The sequence below is a fragment of the Pinus tabuliformis genome, chromosome 6 (assembly GCF_031772625.1).
Source record: "Pinus tabuliformis cultivar Carrire ecotype Pingquan chromosome 6, CPIR1, whole genome shotgun sequence".
Lineage (NCBI taxonomy): Eukaryota > Viridiplantae > Streptophyta > Pinopsida > Pinales > Pinaceae > Pinus > Pinus tabuliformis.
Window position 1 is genome coordinate 412,235,952 of NC_142292.1, and position 8,992 is coordinate 412,244,943.

At 39.0% G+C, this 8,992-nt stretch overlaps 1 pseudogene; it reads right to left on the reverse strand.

Moving 5' to 3' along the window:
• Nucleotides 1-606: 606 nt before the first annotated feature.
• LOC149259053 (mediator of RNA polymerase II transcription subunit 14 pseudogene) lies at nt 607-4,409 on the reverse strand (annotated as a pseudogene).
• Nucleotides 4,410-8,992: the final 4,583 nt, after the last annotated feature.

Below are 8,992 nucleotides of genomic sequence, written 5' to 3' on the forward strand. Positions count from 1 at the left end.
AATGGCAGTGACTACGAAATTTTCTACGAAATTTTCCTGCAAAATATAGCTTCAGAATGAAAGTGTTGATACTGGAATAATGATTTTTTTTTTAGGGTCAATTTTCATACTTTTTAAAAAATGCTAATAAAACCAATTTTTTATGTCTCAAACAAAGTTAAATTTTAAGGAAAAAACACATTAATGTTTCTGGTAGAATATCATTTTTCTTTCCTCAGTATAAATTTAACATGTTTTCAACCAAAATCAATAGTTTCTCATCTTAATAAAAGAATCAACGCTAGAGCTTAAGTCCCGTGGTGGAGCACTAACTCAATCTACAACATATCAGGTGACTTGAAGTAGTTAACCCCCTTGCTACCTTATGATTCGATATGCTCATGCATCGATGATCTGCATCCCCAAAGTTGGAGCCTCCCCAAAGTTGGAGCCCCCTCCTTTTGTCAGAATGATATGGGTCATATTAGTTATCATGTTTCTCGAGGTAGTTAACTCCCTCACTACTTCTCAACCCAACATATTTGTTGACCATTGATCTCGGTGGAACATGACTTGTCGAGCCAATGGAAAATCGTTTAAACATAACTCCCAAATGCCTGATGAACATCACCACATTACTCTTCCAGGTTGTCCATGAATGACATTGTGTGCTCCCAATACACTGCTTACATTAGTTACTCTATTTAAAATAGTACCCTGATTCCCAGGTAATGTTGTTGCTCGTGATACTCCAGGAGAACTGGTGCCCATTCGATTTCCACTGCCAGAAGGAGATTGCCCAATGTTTGTATTTGTATTGTTTGACGTTCCTGGCCCCCCTGAATGTGGATTAACAGAAGTTTCCAGAGTATTTAATCCCAATGCAACATGCTCCATGATAAATGGCCGAAATTGTGGACAGGGCATTGAACCTCCTACAGTAGGACCACCCTTGGGGGGTGTAGCAGGCTGCAGCCATACTTGATCACCAGCAAAGCAGCGCATATCAACTGCAAAATTCTTGCGATAAATGATACGAATCCAATAGGGACTTCGCAATACAACTGAGACATCAGTAGGCAACAGGGAGCTTGGCACTATGCCTGGCCCTCCTCTACCTGCACTTGAGACAGCAGATCCATTCTGTGTATTCAGATTGCCACTAGCCCCACCTATAGGTGGTCCCCCAGATATCCCCCCCGTCGCTTGAGGAACAGATGAAGATGCTGTGATTTGAACCAATCCTTGAGACATCATTAATACATTTGGTTTGGCAGCTGTTGAAAATCCTGATGGTACTAAAGTAATGCTAGTTGAAGCAGTACCAACCATTCTTGCAGGACGGATAGCACCACCAAGGGCATGTAATGGTCCAGCAGTCAACCGAATGCAATCAAGAAGTGATTCAACTTCACCTCCATTGATAAAATCCTCCAAAAACTGCACACAACATGCAAGTTAGAAAATTGATGGCTCCATTATTAAAACAAGAAAGATCATACATTGGATTGCCAACCACAATCTCCAGGTGATTCCTGACTACACTACACCCTGAATCTAATAAGGAATACATGGAAAAACTGTGAGGCAGATTAGGATTGTCTCTATCAAATAAGGAGATTCGAAAAGAGGCCAGAGGATTTTTAGACAAGGTAGGTGAGAGATCTAAGTCATATATCCAAAACTGTTGTCTGTCATAAAAGGAATAAGTGAGGATGCAGTTCACCATGCAGAAGGAAAGTGAAGAATTTAGTGCTAGTTATGCTTACAGATCTCCTTGCAGGAGATGCCTAAGAGGCATAATTCTGGACTGGTGCCAACTACCAGGATTAATTGCAATAGATTCTTGTGGCAACATTTGAACAGGTGCATGAACACTTCATACAAAAATTTGCAATATATTCTCCACTCTAATTCTCTTTATTCTTCTTGATTCATTGACTGATTGACTGTTGTCACAATGTCTCTTGGAATGTTCTATTGGGCAGTTTTGTTGGCATGTTATGCGTGTGGAACAACTTTGATTGGAGGCCTCGTGTATGAGACTTATTAATTGTTGTGATCCCTTAAGTTGTGTTCAAGGGGGATTGTTGTTAAGCTTTTTGGGCTGTATAAACCTCAATTGATGTTAGTGAGTACCCATTGATGGTTTCAATTGGTTGACAAAAATTGACAAAGTTGTTTAATTATGAAATAATGAAGGGAAATCAAAGAAGATACGGTTGAAGGCCTAGGCACTGCTTAGATAAATAATGGACTAATCAGAAGACACCAAGAAATCGAAAGGGCGTTTAAGAAAAGAAATCTAAGTTTATTTTGTTTCCACTTTAGCACTATTTTTTATATCTCTATAATTGGCTATGGTCGATGCTTGTATTGCATGATTTGGGAGTATTTATGCTTGTAGCTTCCATGGTTGAAACTTGAGATGGCTTGGCTGATAGTGGAGACTATTCCTGACAATATTTTTTAGGAAGCAAATATTTGACCGTTTGTGAATAGGCTCTTGTTGCTCTACCTTTGTCTGTAAGATGTTTACGAGGTTCAAGTTCTTAAAGAACACTCTAAATTTTTCCTCGTTTCACAACTTTACTTCACCACATTTTGAAGAGGATTGAGTGGAGGTGTTCCGAAGGTAACTATTTTGTTGTCCCTCATCATGGTCAAGAATCTTGGCTGTCAATATTCCTAGCCTGATTGTTAAGGGTGGCATGATGTGAGATATGATATCTCTAGAAATCTTTAAAAGATAGGTTGCATTTTAGATGTTCATTGCAAGAAGCTGCCACTAAGGGGTGGTGCTGAGATAATACCACCTTCATAGATCCTCCAAGTTGTGTTTAAGAGAGGATATGAGAATATTTCATGTAAATACAAATTGAGGAGTTTGTTGGACATTTGTGGCCATCCCCTTAATGGTTAACCATTTTAGTGGTTATTCCAGTCCCACCATTTGCAGTCAATAAAATAAGCCCTAAACCTATTTACTGTTGACGATTTAGTCTCATTGAATATGCACAATACATATATTACAATGCATTGTGCTCTTTGGGATCTTCATATGAAGACATGCTTTCATTGTTTGAAGGTGGTTTTAAACACCATCGTTTCACTTGGTTACGACCGACTCATCTTGAAATCCTAACGGAAGGTAGTATTCCAAAGGATAATTATGTATATTACTGCTGAGGTTCAGGAACCAAGGGATAGGATTTGGAGAAAGGTAGATGATATACCCTAAATTTCAGGAGTCTCCATTGGGGATTTATACAATACATCAAAGGGATACAAATTAAAGATGTAAAGAAACAAGTAAATTGTTTATTTCCACAGTTGTTCATATTGAGAGAAATTTTGCAGGCGAAACTGTGTGAAGGATTTTTAATCCTTCACACAGTTTTGCCGGCAAAATTTCTCTCAAAGTAAATTGTTCTTATGTACCTATTATAATTTATAAGCAAATAAGATAGGACATGTCACATAAATATTATTACTGTACCCATTTCCCAGGTCATATATGGACCATATACATAAAAGATATGGATCCAGGGATGTAGGGAGGAGAATCCAATATCATATCTGTAACTAAATCAACATGGAACTCACTGCATGAAACTTGAAATACTAAAGAAATTATAAAGGGATTCATTCTTAATCCAGATCTGTGGTTTAATTCAATATGGGCTTTGTAATTTACAAAAAAAGACATTAATAAGAAAGAATATAACCTTGGTGTGGGGCCATAACTGGTCAGGAGAAACATGCATTGTACAACCTTCTTTGCCTGGCTCCCATTCAACAACAAAACGTGCAATGATTCCTGGCATCGACACATAATAACTGAACCATAAACTCATAAGTCCTACTGCTTCTATCCTAAATGATCTTCTTATTTGTTCCCGCATCCTATCCCCTCCTTCACCAACTCCAATTTTCATTGAACCCTGTGTTTTCACGTTGGATTTTGCCTTTCCTGTGTCTATTCTCTCATCTGATTTGGCTTCCAGCAATTTTCTCATGCCCATTGCAAAAGAGTGCGCATTTGAGAGCCTTTGTAGATCGGCCACCAATTTCCTGATACTGTCATCTTCCACAGTCCTGTAACTCAAGACTACACCTTCAGGACCATAACGAATATGAGAATCTACATCTGAAGTATTAGCAATACGCACACCAGAACCCCATGGGGTCCCAGTTTTACTTTTATGAAGTTCCCACAAATCCCTGAAATGCTCATCACTTACTTTGACATCCCAGTAGGTGCTGCCAGGTTTACCAAGGCATAAGAAAATATGTTGCCATGCATCCTCTCTAGAAGAAGGTAGTCGAAACCACAAGTTTGCAGACGGCTTTCGGAAACCCACATCTTCAACATATGGAATGCCAAGAGCTTCCATCTGGCTTGTAAGACGAGCATGCTTAATACACATTTCAAGGCATTATACTCCGACGAAGCACGTACTGCCATTCATGTTCCCTTTGGCTCATTTATTCAGAACTTTTTTTCAAAAGAAACCTAATTCATTTTGTGAATGGAAAGCGGGGGTCGATTCCCGGAATCGACCCGCCGCCGGGTCGGGCGGGGCGGAGTGGCCCGGGGGTGGCGCTGCGCGGCGCCGCCGCGCAGCGCCACCCCCGGGCCACTCCGCCCCGCCCGACCCGGCGGGTCGATTCCGGGAATCGACCCCCGCTTTCCATTCACAAAATGATACACAATCATACACAAATCATCAATACGAATTAAACAAATACATTGTTGTCAAACCTTCACTGAAATTAGGAGGGGTATTGAACTAAACTTTTACCACTCAAGAATGCATACATGTGTCTAAGTAAACATTACCATGTAATTTATCTATGCTATAAAGTAATCCAAAGAATCCAAAAATCATTACTTGTCCCAATCATAGAAACTAGGGTCATCGACCCAAAAACATTATAAACGCACCATAGGATACATCTAAAAAGATAATAACATAAGGTATTGGAACATACTTTTCATACAACAATATAATTGAGGTGCATAACTATACCATAATAATGCTATGATTGGAGAGATGATTATGTCCACCCAAGAGTTACATCACAACATCATATACCAATGGGTTGTTAAGGAAACATTACTTTGGCAGGAAAAAGAAATAAGGAGGGTTTGTATGTATGAAGGTAACATATATATAAATGCATATATAAGAGAAAGGATTTTTTTTTTTTGGAAATAGGGATTTGTTATAGATGGTATCAAGGCCCAGCTTCAACATCGAGCCTACAAGGAGTCATCACAGTAATATAAAATATGTTCGCAAATATGTAAATGAAACACTAATAGTAAGTTGTGGTGATTTATAAGGTACATAATGTGAAGCAAAAAAATGATACTGTTACCCGTCATTTGCAGTCACGGTTTCTACAGGCAGATCCATTGATGGCTGGGCATGATCCGGCATCTTTTGGATAGGCGGCATAAGTGCCTTGGTGACAGTGGCCGTGGCCACAGCTTTCTCAGGGGCAGCCAGAGTCTCTATTGGTTTCAGAGAAACTCTGGTGCCGGGAACCAGAAATCTGTTGTGTTTTGCAGTCAATTCGTTGGCAGAATGGATAGACAAATCGCAATCTCTGCATAAGAGGGCCCGATCTGCTTGACAGAAGAAGAACGCCCTTCGTTCCTGCAAAGGTAAAAATCCCAACAAGTCCATCAATACAATTATTCAAACGTGCAAAAATCTCGGCAAGTTCAGCAACAAAATTATTCCAACGAATTGTGAATCGATGGCATTCGAGAGCCTTATGGATACGTGAACTTTAGACTCGTGGTGGGCAAGACTACACGGGATGAGGATCTGCTCAGCCTACCGTGACACCTTTTGCACACAACAACTTTCCTTTCTGCCTTATTATGGTATTTCTGGTTTTATTCCAGTCAGCATATATTTTTCTCTTACGAAAGTTTAGTGATAGACATTTTCATAAACTTTATATTAGAAGATGGAGATATGAATGTCTGGGTGTTTAAGCAAATAGCTCGTTATTAAGGTGGTCATAAATGGCTATCCTTATATACTGAACTAATTTCTGCATTATATATGAAGATCCTAAAGATCCTTCACATATACTAGTTTTATTTTGTTAATAGAATCAGCCTCTGAAATAAAAGTTTGACTCCACTTAAATCTCAAATCTCAAGATAAAAATGAAAGATAAGAATAAATTATGAAAGTTACATTATATCACAAGACATCCATAATCAAATCATGCATACATATGTATATATCCACAAGCATGCACGCAGGGCTCAGAGCGTGCATATATATGTATATATACACAAATGTACACGCAGGGCTCATGGGCGAGCGTGTTCCGTTTCATTGATGTCCATGTAAAACATTTTTATAGCAGATATAGTGAATACTGCATAGCATTACAATATCCAACTCGCGGGCTAATTTTCCACAAATTATAAAATGAATCAGACCATTTCGAGGCTACGAATAGAACGCTTACCATTTCCTGCGATTCCTTGAGCTGTTCCTCTTGTGCTTTTTGAATATTTTCCATATAAATCTGTACTTGTTCGTTCGAATTAGCAGCATTCGAGTTCGATCGATGACATATTAATGTCTGTATTCAAGATTGTCAATGTCTGTCAACTAATGCAACAGCAATTGAAAATGACTGTCTCAAAGCATATCCCACTTTTCAAATAAATCTCTATACAAGTTATTTTGAGGATTAGATACCCAGATGTTCTTTTTTTTTATCTTGGCAAGTGACGAGAAATTTTTGGAATCTACCATCCAGCAAAGGCAAAAATAATGCAAAGGCAATTTACCATCCAGCAATTGAAAAACCCGCATCCTAGCCAGGACCAGCAACAAAGCATGTTGCATATTCTACCGGGGCAGATTCGCAGATTGATAATAAGCAGATTCAACAGCCGACAGAGCGGGTTTCAGCACACACAGGTACAAAATTTTGTGAAACTTCTCAAAATTTCTTGACAGAAAATGTGATCGACTATTTACGATCATGACGGGTCGATTCCCGGAATCGACCCGCCGCCGGTCGGGCGGCGCGGGGGTGGCGCTGCGCACCGCAGCGCCACCCCCGCGCCGCCTGACCGGCGGCGGGTCGATTCCGGGAATCGACCCGTAGCTCTAGTGAATACATATTCGTTGTGGGGCTAAGTGTGAGATTTTCCAACTCAGACGATAAATCCAACTCAGGTTCAATACAGGGCGACATCATTTGGAAAAGCATATGTGTAACGCTAAATCAAATATAGCACTCACTATCTGCAGCATATTACGTTCACCTTTGGATTTTATCTGCAGCTTGAGTAGGCTATGAGTGAATATGTTGGGACCCCTGATAAGAAGTCTGGAACGAACGAGGAAGGCTTATAATTCGAGATTGTCACTAATCCAACAGGAGTCGATCTGGATCTGACTAATCCAACAGGAAGGCTTATGACGCTCATAGCTTTATGTTCGCCTTTGTATTTTATGTGCGGATTGAGTATGCTATGAGTGAATATGTCGATATCCCCTGATAAGAAGTCTGGAACGAACGAGGCAGGCTTATAATTGGAGAGTGCCACACTTCTAATGATTGCTACTACAGGCGCTCTTTGACATATAAAATATCTGATCCATATTCGGTGCTAACTTTAGTGAAGGGAAATAATATTTCAACACATGGAACCATGGCTTCAATCAGTAGAGAACCATAGGCCTCTGCCCAATTTACCTGGTTATATTTTTGAAGACAACCTTGTAACTTAAAAGTTACATCATTAAAACCATTGCATCTGAATAGTGTAACGATGGGGAGTAGCGTTCTCATACCTTGGTCTCACATGTTATGCCATAAGAGTATTGGGTATTGGTGCACTTACACAAATACAAATAATTATTTCTTCTTCTTCCTATATGATGATGAATCAACCAATACAACTAATTATTCCTTCTTCATCCTATATGATGAATCAACAACGCTTTCTTCATAGATGCCGCCACCACCACCACCCCTATGAGTCCATTACGTTCCCCTACTTTTTCACGTCTTATTTCACCAAACCATCATCTTCTCATCTGATGCAAAAGCGTTCCTATACATAGGGGTCTGTGTTTTGGTGGAACATTAATATGAAGTAAAGTCGAGTAACCCCTCACGATATAAAAATGATGCTTCGTACATAACATAGTTAAATAAAAAAGAGGAGAGGACATTATTAAATCTTTTTATTACACGCTACACATATGTATGGAGGATTTTGGACACATAATGGCTCAATTTGCCGTACTGTACGGAATGCAAGTATAGTATGTTGTATTGCATTAATGTTAGCTGGTGATGGGCAGTTCCTTCACGCATTAACCGTCTCACACTGGCGAGGTTGATCCGTGGCAGTACGCGGCAATTGCTTATTTTATAGGTTAGGTTTTTTTTTGGGTATATATTTGTTTGATATATTAGAATTATAAGTATTATGATTTATTCAAATTTATAGTTGTGGATATTTTATTATTTTAGTGTTTTATAAATTTTTCAATGCTCAATCTATATATAATCTTAGTAAAGATTAGTCAAAGACGATAATGAATTATGAAACCCTCCATCTTAAGTTTATTGGTGGACTTATTAGTTTTTGTTTTTTTACGATAATGAATTATGAAAACCTACATCTTAAGTTTATTGGTGGACTTATTAGTTTTTGTTTTTTTTCGGAGAAAACTTGCAGGGATCCTTCCCATCAATTTGGTACTTTGCTAGTTCCAATCATCCCACGAGAGGCAAACATGTCACAAGCAAGATATTGGTGGACTTGTTAGTTTTTGTTTTTGTGCGGAGAAAACTTGCCGGGATCTTTCCCATCAATTTGGTGGACTTATTAGTTTTGTTTTTTTCCGGAGAAAACTTCCAGGGATCCTTCCCATCAATTTGGTACTTTGCTAGTTCCAATCATCCCACGAGAGGCAAACATGTCACAAGCAAGATTTGAACTTGAACTTGG